This window comes from Wyeomyia smithii, chromosome 3 (assembly GCF_029784165.1).
Source record: "Wyeomyia smithii strain HCP4-BCI-WySm-NY-G18 chromosome 3, ASM2978416v1, whole genome shotgun sequence".
NCBI classification, from domain to species: domain Eukaryota; kingdom Metazoa; phylum Arthropoda; class Insecta; order Diptera; family Culicidae; genus Wyeomyia; species Wyeomyia smithii.
The window spans coordinates 137,903,999-137,922,851 of NC_073696.1; the positions used below are offsets into that span (position 1 = coordinate 137,903,999).

General features: G+C 38.9%; 1 protein-coding gene across 2 annotated transcripts in view; it reads left to right on the forward strand.

Moving 5' to 3' along the window:
• Positions 1-18,853, forward strand: part of LOC129731353 (cartilage oligomeric matrix protein) — a 531,272-nt gene that overhangs the window by 283,060 nt on the left and 229,359 nt on the right. The window lies entirely within an intron of this gene.

Here is an 18,853-nt window from a genome sequence, read left to right on the forward strand (position 1 = left end):
AACACCCTTAGTAGTGGCGGGCGACTTCAACGCTTTGGCTGTTGAGTGGGGAAGCCGCCGCACGAACCGGAGGGGTCAGATCTTGTTGGAAGCTTTGGCAAAGCTCAACCTAGATCTGGCCAACGTTGGAACCAAGTGTACATTCAGCAGAAATGGTGCGGAGTCGATCATCGACGTGACGTTCTCCAGCCCAGGACTGATCGTGAACTGGAGGGTAGACGATGGCTACACCTATAGTGACCACCAGTCGGTCTGCTATAGCGTAGTCCAGAACGTGAGGCGGCAGGCGACGGGTAGAGCCAATACTCCGACCGTCCGCGGGTGGAAGACATCGCATTTCGATGCCGAGGTATTTGCAGAAGCAATGAGAAGAGAGCGCGAGGGGGGCAGTTGGCTCCGCCCGAGTGCTGACCAATTAGTTGCCACATTATCGCGGGCGTGCGACGCCACCATGCCTAGGACCCGCCAACCTAGGAATGGTAAGTCACCGGTATACTGGTGGACCGACGCGATAGCGGACCTCCGTAGCGCGTGCCTCCGTGCAAGACGGATGTTGCAACGTGCACGTACCGATGCACAGAGGGTAGAGCGCCGTTTAGTATTCGGATCTGCAAGATCGGCGCTTAAAAGTGCGATAAAGGCGAGCAAAAGGGCCTGCTTCGATAGGCTATGCGCGAGTGCCAATACGAATCCATGGGGCAACGCCTACAGAGTCGTAATGGCGAAGACCAAAGGCGTGTTGGCGCTTATTTATATTATTTATATGGGCAATTCTCGCTGAAACTGAGCCACTAGTGACACGAGGTCTTTGAAAATTGATTTTTTTATTTTAGTTCGGTTAAACGCAGTGAAAAATTGATAACTGCACATAAAATTGTTCCATTTGGTGGACCCCTTGTTCGCCGAGGGGTGAACAAATATATAGAAAAGTGAAAATCGAATATTTTTATTGAGCTTTATTTCAAATATTTGTCCCAAAACCCTCTACAAACAGCATTTCATTATACAGAAAATATCTAGGGCTTTCATGTGGAGTATTCAAAAGTTTGACCGCCATCTTGGATTCGCCGCCATTTTGAATTTTATCATTAAAACGCGTTTTTGAACAGGTTGGCAACCACCGATTTTAATTCTGAGACAACTATTGGAAAGCTGAGAAAAAATCCTACAAGATACATTCAAAATATCAGGTGTGTCGCGAAAGAAACATGGCCGTCGAGCCAGTTTTTTATACCGAGTTTTAACATTTCCAACGCGCGCCTCGCGATCGATATAGCAGCAAGCGCTGCTTGCCACGCAGCGCACACTGAACGCACATCGTTTAGTATGCGCGAAGTACATGTTTTGAATAGGTCTTTATAAACAACTCATTTGGATAGGGTAGAACTGCCATAGATGGACAACTTTCTTAAGTGGACAAGATACAAGTGAAATAATGAAAACACGAAGAAAATACATTAAAGTCGCTTTTTACGCGGGGGATACGTGCCGCGTAAAAAAAAACCGCGTAAATTCCGGGATCCGCGTAAAAAAAACCGCGTAAATTCCGGAATCCGCGTAAAAAAAAACCATCGGTAATTTTGCATTCCGAGTGAAGGGAAACCGAAATTCAGGCAAAAAAAAATACCGCGTAAATTCCGGAATCCGCGTAAAATAACCGCGTAAATTCCGGAATCCGCGTAAAAAAACCGCGTAAAAAAACCGCGTAAAAAGCGACCTTAGTGTACGCAATTGTTGCCAATACATTCATCAACGTCTTAAGCTTTGCATTTGAGGTTTTTGACTTCACTCTCAGAACTATTGGAATATTGTTTAGCAAACAAATTATATTGTTCTTGAGGTAATATATAGTGATAATTCTGCGTTCCTTTGATAGTTTTGACATTTTCCATCCGATGTTGAAGTTTAGTTTGAGCCGCTTCGTAATCCGCTTGCTTGACGTGAGTGAATGCCATTGTTTTGATTTGGGTTTCCACAGCCCATTCGTAGAACGATACAGCATCTGTAATCAGCCTGTCTCTGTTGGGAGATAAGCTATATTTACAGGCAGCTCGCTGGATGGTTCCACCAACTCCGTCACATGGGCATTTCCCGTGCGAGCTTGCGTGAAAATTCCACTCCGCGTCCATTTGGAAATCATCTTTCATAAACGTAATGTTTGTAAAATTATTCTTATTTTTGTATTGACTTTTAGCGCCGTCAGAGAAAATATGCGTTTTTGATACGTGTGGCAGATTTCTCTTCATGTAACTAAACAATTCATTAAAGCAACAGAAAACAAGCACATAGTTGTGGTCGAGAACAGGTGTTATTATGATTAGACTTTTATGCTCTAACCTCCCATTTTTCAAGAAGTAAATTACAAATGGGTGAATGGTCACGCCACGACCGCAAGGTTGAAGTAGAATACTTTTACAAGAAAGATAATCAGATCAATCGGATTTTACGCTTCAATAAGGATTGACCATTTTCAATAATATAGTAAGTTGCTTGTCATGGTTGGGGCTTAACAATTTTTAAATTTTGAGATGAAATTTTTTCGGATGTCGTGGAGGAAAAGATAATTCAGTACGTTCTGAGACACGGAAATAAAGTAAAATTTATAACTTTTACAAATTTAAAAATGTTAATTAACTCAAGAGAAAACATTAACGCTTCAATCATCAGGTTTTTATTTCATCCTGAAAAAGGTAATTTGTTGTTCAATTCAGTATCGAATAAGATGCCGATTACATCTTTGCGTTATCACTGACAGTGCGAATAAAGAATTCGTTGTGATAAAATAAACAGTGAAATGCTGATATAACACTCAAAACTAGGCGGCTCACGAGTTGTCAAAATGAGTCAACTTTACATTGAATGCATTTACTAGTTGTCCACTATCGCTCTGTGCATTTCACTAAAGTGCCTCACTGCATCAGCCGCTAGCGATGCTGAGATCCGCTGCAACTAGTGCGCTATCCATAGCCATGCCACAGTTGTGGCCGCTATACGCTATCGCTGGTATCCACTGCACTGCTAGTGCTGCTGCTAAGGGATGACGACTGCTGTTGTCGCTGTCTAGAACTATTATGAGCGGCTTCGATTGATTGATTGATTGATTTCTTTTGAAGGGACTTTAACCCCAAACGGTTATTCCTCCCTAATGAGCGGCTTCGACTGAAACAGGCTCTTATATAGGGATGAAAAACTTATCGATAGTTATCGATAGGAGTAAGAAATCATCGATAACTATCGATAGCCATATCAGTCGATATTTCCCATCCGAAGATAACGTAAAATTTATAACTTTTTCAAATATAAAAATGTGAATTAACTCATTAGAAAATATTAACTCTTCAATCAAGTTTTTATTTCATCCTGAAAAGGACAATTTGTTGTTCATTTTAGTATCGGATAAGATTCCGATCACATCTTTGCGTTATCACTGACAGTGCGAATAAAGTATTCCTTGTGATAAAATAAACAGTGAAAAGCTGATTTAACACTCAAAACTAAACGACTATCGCACAAAGACTGCATTTCACCAAAGTGCCTCACTGCATCAGCCGCTATCGATGCTGAGATCCGCTGCAAATAGTTCGCTATCCATAGCCATACCACAGTTGCGGCCGCTATACGCTGCCATTGGTATCCACTGTCTCTGCATCAGTTGGACCAGCTGCTATCGATGCTGGAATCCGCTGCAACTAGTGCGCTATCCATTGCAGGCTGGTATCCACTGCACTGCTAGTGCTGCTGCTAAGGGAGGACGACTGCTGTTGTCGCTGTCTAGAACTACTACACTGTGCTACAGCGATTTAGAACTTCTGAAGTGACCTAGTGTAGGTTGTAGTTTTAGCAGTTTTAGAAAGAGGATAAATAGAGCTTTTAAAATATATACAGGTTTGTTCTAATATCAATAAAACATGTTGAGTTATTTGGGCTTAAATCTAATTTTCTAGACTTTTTCACGCAATTTTTCAATTTAATTGCCAATTTGCCGCCTATTTTTATGAAAAACATACCACAACTATACTATAGTTTTGAAAGTATATTTAATTCCGAATCAAATAAAAGTAATTTTGTGGAAATCGGTTGATATTTGGCTAAGTTATATATTTTATAAGAAAACCAGAATTTTTGGCTTCTATCGCACATTTATTCCACGGTGCTACAAATGATGAAAAAATGCAAGAACTTTCGATGTGACTTAGTGTGGGTTGTAGCTTTAGTCAAATGTTACTTGCGCATTTACTTGAAGTTTTTCAAATACCCCAAAAATTATTAGTTATGGTCAAAACCCTGTTTTTTACCTTAGCTCACATTTTTATGTTTAATTTGGTTATCTTTCAACCAATTTTTTATATTTGGGCTGTTTTGGAAAGGCGAAAAATAGAACTCTTGAAACATATAAATATGTCTAAATAGTTTACCTATATGTGATGAATAGTTTTAAATAAAATAAAATAATTGATTTTTTTTACAAATTTTACCTATATGTGATGAATAGTTTTAAAATAAATAACATAGTTTATGTTATTTTTAAAATTTTCCAAATTTATTCGCAATTTTTTACACATTTTTGTAATGAACGAGCTTTAATTGCTGTAGAATTTGAAAAGTACATATAGTGCCAAACGAAAACAGTAAGAGTTGTTTATGAAAATCTGTTATAATTTGGCTGAGATAAGACTTGATGTTTTCCACCATATACTTAGATTTCATCAAATCATTTCACAGCCAAATTAAAACAGATTTTCATTACCAACACCTATTGTTTTCGTTGGGTACTAAAAAGAACTTTCCAAATTTTACAGCAATTGAAGCTCCATCATTGCAAAAATGTGTGAAAAATTGCGAATAAATTTGGAAAAAATTGAAAATAACATAAACCATCTTATTTGTTTTAAAACTATTCATCACATATAGGTAAACTTTTTAGACATATTTATATGTTTCAAGAGTTCTATTTTTCGCCTTTCCAAAACAGCCCAAATATAAAAAATTGGTTGAAAAATAGCCAAATTAAACATAAAAATGTGAGCTAAGGTAAAAAACAGGGTTTTGACCAAAACTAAAATTTTTTGGGGTATTTGAAAAACTTCAAGTAAATGCCCAAGTAACACTTGACTAGAGCTACAACCCGCACTAAGTCACATCAAAAGTTCTTGCATTTTTTCATCATTTGTAGCACCGTGAAATAAATGTGCGATAGAAGCCAAAAATTCTGGTTTTCTTATAAAATATATAACTTAGCCAAATATCAACCGGTTTTCACAAAATTACTTTTATTTGATTTAGAATTATATATACTTTTAAAACTATAGTATAATTGTGGTATGTTTTTCACAAAAATAGACGGCAAATTGACAATTAAATTGAAAAATTGCGTGAAAAAGTCTAAAAAATTAGATTTAAGCTCAAATAACTCCACATGTTTTTTTGATATTAGAATGAACCTGTATATATTTTGAAAGCTCTATTTGTCCTATTTTTAAAACTGCTTTGATATTGAAAATCGGTTGATAAGTGACTGAGTTAAAAAATATTATATGCGCTGAAGTCCAAAAAACCGTATTTTGACCATAACTTCAGATTTTGGAGGTGTTTGGAAAATTTCTAGTATGAGCGAATGTTACACTCAACAAGACCTACAACCTACACTAGGTCACTTCAGAAGTTCTTGTATTTTTTTTTTCATTTGTAGCACAGTGTTATGAGCGGCTTCGGCTGAAACACGCTCTTATATAGGCCTAATAGCATGTTTTCTATTGCAAGGTATATGATTCTGCCGACCGTGCTTGGGAAGCAATATGACCAACCAGAGGTCGAATTTTTTGTTTTGACAAGGCTTGACTATTTTCAATAGTACAATAGAGTGAATAATAAAATTACAATTATCTTCTTTTGGGAAGAATCTTAGAAGATTTCCCAATCTATTGCTGCAAGAACGAAGAAAATCCATCGAATACTAATATTTTTCACTTTTTTCGGTTTTAGATTTTTATTTTACATCCCTATGTAGCCGGATTTCCTGAGAGAAGTATTCTACTTTAAAACTCATTTTTGATAAAAAATGGTCTTTAGATCACTCTGTTCCGCAACGGCTCTTATCAAGGTATCATCACACAAACTATTTTGCATCCCTAACCAAGTCGTAACCGTTATCAGAACCAGCTCCACCTTTAAATACAAGATTTATGAAGAATTATACAACTGATAGACAAGCAAGACGTTATATTCTGTTTTGCCAAAGCTCATCAAGTACATGTTAATTGTTAATATAGAACAGGGGTTCCCAAATGGTCCTCCGCGAAGCTTTTGCAAGTGCTCCGCGGCGTGCCAGATCTTTTGCTCGGTGAACACTTTTTAAAACCAAAATTGGCGGAGCACCTGCATTTTTGAATCAATAAGAAAAACTTGTACATCAAATCTTCGTAATTCAAACATTTTTGACATATTGAAATCTGGAGTTTTCCATTTTTTTTAAATCTCAGTCTTAGCTCAAAAGTCACAGAAAATCGAATATTTTCAAAAAAAAAAAAATTGTTTCAGATAACACCCAACCTCATTCGCTTCTCTGCTATCGTCGAGAAAGGAAGCTCTTTTCAACGTTCCGTTAGCTGATCACCCGATAAAACAATACAGCTTTGTATTCGGACGGTGCGTGTATCGCTTGTATATTTCGGTGCCGGTGCGGACTAGGCATAGCCGTCCAGCAGCCGGAGAAAAGATTTCGTGCATTGTGCGCAGACGGTATCCGTACTGCTAGTGTTTTCGGTGCAGTGACAATAAAAAAAAGCCAGCAGAAGGAGCAGTTCCCCCCGCGCCGCTAGGTGCCGGCTACCCACTTGCGGTGGTGACGATTTTTGCAGCCGCCGTTGGAGCATTGTTCGTTTCGCCGAAACGCTTTGTTCAACCTACAGTTGGAGTATTTTTATTCTGCCACGTCGATCATCGCAGGATTAATCCAGTTAGCAGGTCGTGGAGGCAGCAACCACGAAAGTTTGGTGAAGTATCCACTTTAAATATTATATTTTTATTATTTTCTTTACGGTTGTCTTTTTTAGTATTTAAATAGTATTATTTTGGAAAAATTGTTTTTTCATTTAAATACCAATAATTTGACACATCATCTTGTCCTGGTATTCTACCGTTAGTTCGCGGTAGAGCAAATTGCTCCCGCTAATTTGAATAAAATGGATGATATGCAGGAAATCTCACTTTCGATGACATTTTGCGTCACGGAGTGGGCTGTTTTAAGAACTCCGTGATGCAAAGTGTAAAGATACTGGATTGTAAGCAATTACATTCAGTATCCATCGAAGAGGGGAAGAAGAAATTCTCCCCCTCGGATTCCTTTCGGGTGACCTTTGCTGGATCTGCATTGCCGAACTACATCCTTCTAGACAGGGTTCGTCTGCCTGTACGACTTTTTGTACCGCGGGTCATGCACTGCCAGAACTGCAAGCAGTTGGGTCAAACAGCCACCTACTGCTGCAATAAAGCACGCTGCAGTAAGTGCGGAAAAAATCATGCTGAGACCGTCTGCGACGAAGACACTGATAACTGTCTCTATTGCGGGGGCCCTCAACATGATCTTTCGGCATGTCCCGCGTACAAAAAGCGCGAGGAGAAAATAAAGCGTTCCCTCAAGGAACGATCAAAGCTCTCTTTCGCAGAAATGCTGAAGAGAGCTGAGCCACCCTCGACAGGAAACATCTTTTCCTTTTTGCCCACTGATGAGGGTACATCTGACGATCCCGTCGAAGGGTGTTCTTATGCTTTGCCCGAAAGATCTAGGAAGAGGAGAATGATTAACTCTCCTAATCTTTCTCGTAAAGGTCGTAAGATAACCCCTAGCGGAATGATAAATAAAACAACACGTAAGGAAAGCGGTGAGGAAAAACCGAAGCAGGTACTCCCCGGTTTTAATTTCAATTCGAACCAGGAGTACCCACCGCTTCCCGGGTCACTAAAAACCCCTTGTGCTCCCATTTCCCGACCAGAGAATAAAAAAGAAACAGGGTTTATAACATTCTCTGATATTGTGGACTGGATATTTAAAACATTCAATATACCAGATCCTCTCCGAAATATTCTTCTTGCCCTTCTCCCTACAGTGAAAACCTTTTTGAAGCAACTTGCAGCAACTTGGCCCCTCATTTCAGCTATCATATCTTTCGATGACTAATACATCGAAAGAGGTTAGGAACTTTATCACTGTGTTACAGTGGAATTTCAGAAGTATCATCCCCAAATTCGATCTATTTTCACAATTGATAAGCACATACAATTGTGATGCGTTTGCGCTCTGTGAAACTTTTCTCAATTCAAACGATCAACTCAATTTACACGATTTTGAAATAATTCGTCGAGATCGAGACTCACACAGTGGAAGGGTACTTTTAGGGATCAAAAAATGCTATTATTTTTCCAGAATCGACCTCCCCTCGGTCTCGAATATTGAAGTTGTTGCCATTCGAACGAATATGAATGGAAAAGACCTATGCCTTGTTTCGTTATATATCCCTACATCCGCGCGGATTGAACAGAGGCATCTCACTGATATAGCAGAGTTGCTTTCCGCGCCTTTTTTGATATTGGGAGATTTTAATTCTCATTGTTCGCTATGGGGGTCGCTGTACGACGACAACCGATCTTCTTCAATCTGTAACCTAATCGACGACTTCAATATGACACTTTTGAATACTGGGGAAGCGACATGTGTACCTAATCCTCCAACACGTGAAAGCGTGCTTGACCTATCCTTTTGCTCGACATCACTAGCGTTAGATTGCCGGTGGAAAGTAATAAATGATCCCCACGGTAGTGATCACCTTACAATCGTTATCTCAATTGCTAATGGGTCAACTCCAACGGATCCAATCAATATCGCGTATGACCTCACACGTAATATTGATTGGAAGTCTTATAAGACATTTATTGTGGAATCCATCGAGTCCTACGAGGTACTTCCTCCTGAGGAAGAATACGCGCTCCTTTCTGGCTTGATCATCGACGCCGCGACTCAAGCTCAGACGAAACCGATACCCGGGGTAACGATTAGACGGCGTCCTCCTACCAAGTGGTGGGACAAAGAGTGCTCTGAACTGTACGCGCGAAGGTCCTCGGTGTATAAGGACTACCGAAAACACGGCTCTGTTAAGCTACTTCGAAAGTACGAGGTACTAGACAGGCAGATGAAGAGCTTGATGAAAGCGAAAAAACGCGGATACTGGCGGCGGTTTGTTAACGCGTTGTCGAGGGAAACAGCGATGAGCACTCTTTGGGATACCGCCAGGCGCATGCGGAATCGTGACGTTTCGAATGAGAGCGAGGAGTATTCAGACCGCTGGATACTCGATTTTGCCAAAAAGGTCTGTCCGGACTCTGTACCGGAACAGAAGACCTTTCGCGACGCGTTCTTAGTAACTACGGAAGAGCCTCCATTTTCGATGTTGGAATTTTCAATGGCTCTCCTCTCGTGCAACAATAAGGCTCCAGGGTTCGATAGAATCAAATTCAACCTGTTGAAGAATCTACACGCAAAAGTTGGAGTGTGCGTAACCAGATCATTTTTGAGCGAAATTAGCGCATTTACTGATTAAAATTGGAACCAGTACAACGCATGTGCGTTGGGCATAACGCATTTGATGCTCTAGCGGATTTTGAATGTATTGCGCAGCTCCAAACCACTACACTTATAAAGCATCAGCCGATGTTCAGAAGGTTGGCATCGTTAAAACAGTGCAACCAGCAATCAATACTGATAAGTTGGGTACTGACTCCATTGAAGAAATTATTGTCTGATCGATTCATTTTCATGTATCAGGTCATTTGAAAACATCATTCAATCACTAACAATAAACAAAACCATGAGATTAGTCCAAAACATTTTGCATTTAATTATGACTCTTGTTTCATTCACATGCATTCGGTTCTGCGTTACTGGCACCAGCGTCAATAACTTCCGCGGCAAAAAGGCTCGCCATTGGCTGTTTCGGTTGCTGACGATTTTTAGGGATGCACGAGCCGTTGATATGCACCGGCTCGCGAAAGTGAAGAACGGTTTTTTGTGCGCCTCGAAACTGATCGTTCGGCCGAAGCCGAAGTTTACCGAGACATTACTATTTTTGTGTATATGATACATATTCTGATTTTGATCTCTGTCTATGTATTCCTTGTACAACTTTTGCGTTATGCGTATCACGCATTGGTTGTGCGAATTGAAAGGACACATTGGATGATTAAAGCTTGAACTTTTGCGTGTACCCGACTCTGCAAAAAGACGCTTGTTGAATTTGCTCAAAAAGTTTCTTGAGCTAAACATCGTTCCGCACGACTGGAGGGAGGTAAAAGCTATTGCCATTCGAAAACCCGGGAAACCTGCCTCTGATCACAATTCATATAGGCCGTTTGCGATGCTCTCTTGCCTTCGGAAATTAATGGAGAAAATGATCCTCTCACGGTTAGACAAATGGGTCGAAACAAATGGTTTACTTTCAGATACTCAATTTGGCTTCCGCCAGGGGCAAAGGGACGAACGATTGCCTAGCGTTGCTTTCTTTGTTGTCAGAAAAGCATATGTATTTCTCACATGGTGATTCGACAACTTCCCGAATTAGTTACATGGGTCTTCCCCAGGGCTCATGTTTAAGCCCTCTCTTATATAATTTTTACGTCAATGACATCGATGAATGTCTTGCAAATTCATGCACGCTAAGGCAACTTGCAGACGAGAGCGTAGTTTCCATTACTGGAAGCGAGACTAACGATCTGCAAGGACCATTGCAAGATACCTTAGACAATTTGTCCGCATGGGCTCTCAAGCTGGGTATCGAATTCTCCCCGGAGAAAACTGAGTTGGTCGTTTTTTCTAGGAAGCATAACCCACCTCAGCTGCAGCTCCTACTAACGGGTAAAACGATCACTCAGGTTTTAGTCGCTAAATATCTCGGGGTCTGGTTCGACTCTAAATGCACCTGGGCTTGTCACATTAGGTATCTGACACAAAAATGCCAAAAGAGGATTATTTTTCTTCGTACGATTACCGGAACCTGGTGGGGTGCCCACCCAGGAGACCTCCCAAGGTTGAACCAAACAACGATATTGTCAGTTCTCGAGTACGGTTGTTGCTGCTTTCGCTCCGCCGCGAACACGCACATTATAAAATTAGAGAGAATGCAATATCGTTGTTTGCGTATTGCCTTGAGCTGCATGCAGTCGACCCATACGATGAGTCTTGAAGAGTTAGCGGGTATTCTTTCGTTGAAACATCGTTTTTGGAATCTCTCTTACCGGTTGCTAATTCGATGCACAGTTATGAACCCATTAGTAATTGAAAATTTCGAGAGGTTGGTCGACCTTCAATCTCAATCCAGATTTATGACTTTATATTTTGACTATATGGCTCAAGATACTGATCCTTCTTCATACGATTCCTCCAATGTCGCACTTTTAGATACTTCTAATAATGCTATATTCTTCGACACTACCATGAAAGAAGACATTATTGGTATCCCGGATCAACTACGACCGCAAGAGATCCCAAAGATTTTTTCCAATAAGTTCAAACATGTTAGTTGTGATAAAAGGTTTTTCACTGACGGATCTAATCTAGATGAGTCCACTGGCTTCGGTGTTTTCCACGAAAATTTTACCGCCTCCTACAAACTCGATGCTCCTGCTTCCGTGTACACCGCAGAACTTGCTGCTATTCAGTACTCCCTTGGGATCATCGAAACCCTACCCATAGACCACTACTTCATCTTCACAGACAGTCTCAGTGCCATTGAGGCTCTGCGATCGATGAAGACTGTTAAGCACACCCCGTATTTCCTGGGAAAATACGGCTGTTTTTAAGTGCTTTAACAGATAAAAATTACCGGGTTACCTTAGCGTGGGTCCCTTCTCATTGTTCCATTCCGGTCAATGAAAAGGCTGACTCTTCAGCTAAGGTGGGTGCTATTGATGGCGATATTAGTGAAAGACCAACTGCTTATGACAAATTTTATAGCATTTTACGTCAGAGAACACTCAACAGTTGGCAATCATCATGGAACTCAGATGAACTGGGACGGTGGCTACATTCCATTTTTCCTAAGGTATCGACGAAAGCATGGTTCAAGAGGTTGGATGTCGGTCGGGACTTCATTCGAGTGATGTCCAGACTTATGTCCAATCACTACACGTTAAACACGCATCTCTTTCGTATAGGGCTTGTAGAAAGTAATCACTGCGTTTGTGGCGATGGCTACCATGACATCGAGCATGTTGTTGGGTCGTGTACCGAATTCTTTGGTGCTAGGTCCAAGCTAACAGATTCCCTTCGGGCTCGAGGAAGATAACCGAACGTTTCCGTTAGAGATATTCTGGGAAGCGGTGATTTCCAGTATATGTCAGAACTATACTTGTTCCTAAAAAATGCCGACTGATGAATCGAAAAATAAGTAATTTATTAAATATTAGATATAAGCGAATAGTTATTAATTATTAGAGATAAGTCAGTTTTATTTTTCATGTAAATCAGTTCTTTAAGAACAAATGCAACTCCCAACCTTAAAATTCTCAACCAGCAAATGGCAATGCCATACTAACCCCAGTAAATCGGGCGTAACGATCACTCCTTCTAACAAAATTCGCTTCTTTTTAAAAGCCAATACATTGTAAACACTGCTCCGTTAAGCTACCGCATATGAGCTAGAAAAATAAATAACTTTAAAACTAACTAAAAACACCCAACCTCGATGTTTCATGCGTTTTTTAGATATTTGGCATAAAAAATCGATCTCGACAATTTCGTGAGCCTGTGCATCTTTGTCTTGGTCAAAAAAATGAAACTTTAGCCGCACATATTATTGCAGAAAATTTGATTAAAGATGCATTCAAGAAGTCGGTCATGTCAAGATTGATGATAAGACAGTAGAATTGTTAGATTCGATTACCATGTCGAACAACACGATCTCAGCGTAGTTATGACGTGGGCCATAGATGTCGAAAGCACTTTGATTTCACGATCAAAACTTTTTTGATTTGCTATGTAGATTGATAAATCCACAGATGTGGTAGGACTAGCAGAACTATCAATTGTCAGAAAATTTCCAAAAAGATCTGTTCCATTGCAAACTGCTGCCAGTTTCAGCAATAAGGGCTGAAGTTTTCAAGCTGATCAATAATTATGCAACGAAAAACAATGTTCCATGGGAAAATTGTGTTGATATATGTACGGACGGTGCGAAAGGTATGGTTGAAAATGTTTCTGGAGTCGTGGCAAAAATTAGGAAAAAGCAAAAAATTGTGATAGCAGTCATTGCATTCTTGATCGTCTTGCACTCTGTCATCATTGTTAAAAGAAGTGCAGGAAAGTGTAAGTGAAATGATCAACTTCATCAAAGCTCTACCTAAAAATTCAAGATTATTCGAAGCATTGTGTGAAGAGCTAGGAAGTCAACATTCTACGTTGTCCCGCTTGTTTGAATTGAGATCGCAGGAAAAATCGCTGGAGGATTTTTGGTGTCAAATGAAAAATGAATTGTTAATTTTGTTTGATAAAGTAAAGCATATTCTCTTACCATTTATAACCACATACTTGTGCTAGTCCGGATTTTTAATATAGCTAGCAACAAAGAGTAATAACCGATTTCGACTTATTGCTGCCTGGGGCGCTGTCATGCAATCCCACACATTTTTTGTTGTTCCGTCTGCCGGGGTGAGATTGTGCCAAAAAAGGATACGTTTTTGTTCCTTGGCTCGTAATGCACACATTTAGGCCATGAGTTTGATCCAAATCACGTCAATGCACACTTAAATGTTTAGTTAACGACTGCCGCAAATATGGTTAAGTTACAATAAACTATAATATTGCCAACATTAAATGAACTTTGGCCTAATCTCACCCCTTCTGTGGGGTGAGATTGTGCCAAAAACAAAAAGTTGAATTTAATACCTGTTAAATGAAAAGTTGTGTATTTACGAATAGTTCACATGAATAACATGATAAAATAGTTAGTATAGGGATGATCATAAACAACGTGGACTATTAGGGGCTGTAGGGGGTTGACCAGAAACTACGTTTCATATGAATTATAGAAAAATGTATGACTGGATCAAATCGATATCTGGAGTAACCAGTTATGAGAACGTGGCTTATAGACAGTCTCTATACACATAGTGGCGTCTCCAGGTAGCTAAGAAAGGGAAAACGTTAGGACATAAAGCCTGAGAAGACTTTTCGTTTCAATTATTATGTGTCATTGACCACTGCATATTCCATTGGAGATCTCAAAACCGCTGTAAACGTACCCACAACCCTCCTTCCTCACTTTAAAAGTCATTATTTTTTATAAAATAGGTGTACAAAATTTTGTTACTTTCCATAAGTAATATCAGTTATTGTAAATTTCCATCTAACAGTTGTTAGCTTACTGTTTTCAAGCTTTTAGTCATTTTTTCAAATAATACCATAGCTAGACAACATGCCCTATGTAAACAATGCAAGTGATTTGGTGTATACTGATATAATTTTGTCGTGAATGTGAATTCCGCACACTGTACCGTTCATTATAGCTTGGCACAATCTCACCCCAAAAGGGCTCTAAAAGTGTACAGTTTAGAAAAACATTTTTTCTGAGCCAACACAGATTGAATGTATAATATTTCCTCAACACATTGGAGACGACATCCTAACGTACCAGCTGAGTAGTAAGTTGATGTGATTTCTTGATCGGATTGGTTTGGCTGGGACATTTTTGGATAACGTTATTAACGCATGTTTTTCACCTTGCACTTTGAAACATTATTCAAGAGAAACAGTTCACTGATATTATCTATATTCCATTTGAAGTTGTGAATAAATATGTCATGTTTCATAAAGTATTTAATTTGCGGTATTAGGTTCTAGAAATCTCAAGTAATTCAACATACCAACATTTCCCATTTTGGCTTAATCTCACCCCGGCAGACGGTTCTCAAATTGACTCATGCAGGTAAAAGAACAACGGGCAAGACGGTCACCCTAAGCATCATTCATTATTCTGCTCAGAATATTCATAATAATTATTCATAATATTTGACATTGACTAGTGCTTTTCTTTGAATAATGCCAACCTTTCCTTTTTAGAGTGATTTTATATTAGTTTTCACTGAAATAAAAACATATGATACGGACCGGCTATGCTGGTATAACGGATCTATGAAAGACTATACTGCCCATAATCGCATATCAGTCCCAGGTTCATTTTCATCAAGTTGACAAAACAGCGCTTCTCTCGAAGAACGACAAAAATGCAGGTGGGACTGGTATGCGATTAGAGGCAGTATAGCAAATTTCTCTTCTATACGGGACGACGCGCTGCGCAAAAAAGCACGTGATTAAAGCTTACCATCCGCTGCTCCGATGGAATCATTCACATCATTTACACTGATTATCAAAAAAATAATAATTTCAGTAAACTATCGTCACCCACATGTTTCAAATATGCTTAATTATTCCAATGTCATTGAAAACTATATTTTTCTGATGTTTTACCGCAGCATAAGCTTAAATTTGACACGGCGAAAACTACATCACATTGCTTTGCTGTTGAGGGTGAGCTTATTTTGATTATTTCTCGAATAACTAACTATTGTTTCAATCTACATAATATCTCGAGACTCCCAGAATTCTGTTGGTATGTAACTGGCATAAATGATTTGTGTTAATTTCAAGGGTTATATATAGAAATGAGCAACGGTTCATCCGTGTTGCACGTTGTTCCTCTACGCTAGCGCTGCTGTCGAAATACAGGACGCAGCGCGAACACGTTATCATCTGAATGATAATTTTATTGAAATTTTGCTAAAAGTGATATGTGATAGTTTGTTAGAGAAGGATCCCGCGCCAAATCGACTGAGGGACTGCCAGCATTCTCTCAGAATTCAATGAAACTCGACCCTAAGCTTCTCTGCGTTAAAAAATTTATTTTGAAACAAAAAGTGATTTTAGAAAATAACTGTCATCCCCTTATTTTCAAAATATGTTATTTAGAGAAACAATTTAGTTAAAAAAGATAACACCTACCCTGCCGCTCTTTTTGCATGTCGGTCCCATAGCAAAACACTCAAATGGAGAAAACGTCGATTGAATTATTAGAGCAATTTCGGTTATTTCGTGTCCGCATAGCTTGTCCTCGGACAAGAAATTGTTATCAATTGGTTAAATTAAGTATGTTCAAGTCAATTGACTTAAAAAATGACACAAATTATATTTTTCTATCAGGGGTTATATCTACCAAATGCTAAAAAAACAAGGCTTTTTCCATGATTTTTTTTAACAGGACATTTGAGATTTAAGGTATATAAGTAATATATCATTGGATTGAGCAGCTCTTGCAGAATATAAAAAATATTTTTATTGCTATTTTTGTCACAAAATGGCGGCTGTGCAGCGATTGCCATGAACCGCTTTTTTTAAAAGTTGTTCCGCGGCGAGCAGTAGAAGTCGTGCCCAACTCCACCTATGATCAAAACCAAATTTTTTTCATTAAATACAAAAGTGTCGCTAGTGAAGTACACATGATTATATTTTCAGAATCTTTCTTCGCAAAATGGCAACGGTTTGAAAAAAAAATTCTGTTTCGACAAAAAAAATCGACTTTGATTATTTATAACTTTAGTTGCTGTTAATCAATCGCTAAAATCGTGTGTACTTCACTAGATAATCTATTGAAGAAGCTACAGTTAAAATTTCAAGTCAATCGGATGTAAACTTTTTCAGTTCTACTGCTCGCCGATTTTGAAAACATGGTTTTGAGAAAAACGCGTTTAAAGTTTGAAATTGCTTTAAATCTTAAGAATCGCAACAGTAAAGCCCCTAATAATTTTTTAACCTTCAGTCAGCTACCTTTGTGCCGTAAAGTTAATCTTTCTGGGCTTTATCTTCCTCTTCTTGCTTTTATTTTATCTGATCTAAGGCTGCGCTCACGCTCTTTCGTGGTATCAGACATGCGACGCTCAGTGACTTTGACGCAGTTGGCGTCCGATCCCACGCAAAACTCAAACTTGTCACTCATATTTAAGTACTTTTGAGTATAACTCACAGTTAAAAAGTAACAAAACAAAGAACGTACATATGAGCGGGGGCCTAGTGTGGTTGGTAACGTCTCCGCCAAGCACGCTCGACGCCTGGGTTCGAATCCCACCGCCGACATAGGTGTCGATGGTTGTGAGGTGGCGTGATCCACTCACAACCAACCCAACTGGTCTAGATTCAATCCTAGCCGACACCGGAAGATTTTCTGAGGCGAAAAATCTCTGGGATCACGCCTTCCATCGCATGAGGAAGTAAAGCCGTTGGCGCCGGTCCGTCAATAAACGGGTCGTGAGTTAGGGTCCTGGGTGTGGAGTCGCCTCCCTGGGCGTCTCTGATTGGCCACAACAGTGGCGGAACTAGACCGACGGAAAATAAGTGAGAATAAAAAAAAAAAAAAAGAACGTACATAACGAGAACGGCTGATCTACTAAACAAATGGAAATTGTGAGTAAACACGTGCTGTAGAGACGCTATAACGGTCGAAACTTGATGCAGCGACCTCTATACTACCAATTTGAAACACGATATCGATCATAGGTAACTTCTACTAGTTTACAAAGCCTCGAAATTAAAAACAAAAACGAGCATCGCCAAAATAAACGAAAAATGTTTTTTGGAGCATGAAAGTTGTTCGGTAAAAATAGATTTTAACGAATTTCGAGTTTAGATCAGTACTGAGCGATGTAGATTTTGATTCTAGGATAGTTTTAGCATGCTTTAAGCCAATAAAAAAAACCCTTAGCTAACTTTGATAACCGTGGACATAAAAACTATTCAAAATTTGTATCAGCCTAATTATCAATTATTTATTACCCCTTTCCCCGCGGGTGATGCCATATTGTATCACCAAATATCTAAACTTTAACTACAATTCATCAACTATACTTGAAACTATGAACGATGAAACAATTAAATAGGGTTAGAGAACAGATCGATCTTTAATATGCATCACAATTGGAGAGTAATGAGAGTTTGTGGGCCTTTTTTCGAGGTAACTGATTTCTCCGCGGGGAGATGGTTTATAAAAAAAATGTGTAACAAGAGGGTATGGTAATATAGGTTTATTTAAAAATTACGTACACATTTCACAGAAAAAGGGAGAAGTTTCAAACATATGTGATTAAACGAGTAAGTACTATGCAAATAGCCAGACATGCAAGTAAATTATTGAATTTATTGTGTCAAATGAGTATGATTAGAGTTTAATTCAGAATAATAAGCATTTCCATTGCATACTATGGTCCAAAAAAGGACACTTTAGGACATCAGTGTGCAAATATTTTCGACATGAGACAACACAAACGGATTTGAATTTCCATATTTCTCTAACACAGTTTACTATTTTATCATTTCTTTAAAAGCCTGAGATGATTTTTAACAGATTCCCTCAAAAAAGTCAAAATCATCAAAAATCGATATGGGACGGATGTGCGAAGAGCGGCAGTACAAGTCGTTCATAACTACGTGAAATTTTTCTTTTTTTTTCTGAATACTGAAACATATTCTGCTAAACAATGTAGAGATTGTTTGATACGACAACCCAATACCACAGAAGATATAATCAATTTCGTAAAACGTGACCGGATAAAAATTAATAGGAAAAAAAATCTAGATAATTTTCGTTCCAGTAAAGTTATGCATAAGGCATTGCAACAATATTTTATAAATTGAAGTGTATATGCCAAAGAAGTTTCAGGTTTTATCAGCCTTCAAGATACAGTAAGTAAAATCATGTTATATTAAATGTGATAAATGTTTTTGTGTTCCAATAGCTAACACCGACTAAAATTTCTTCGAAGA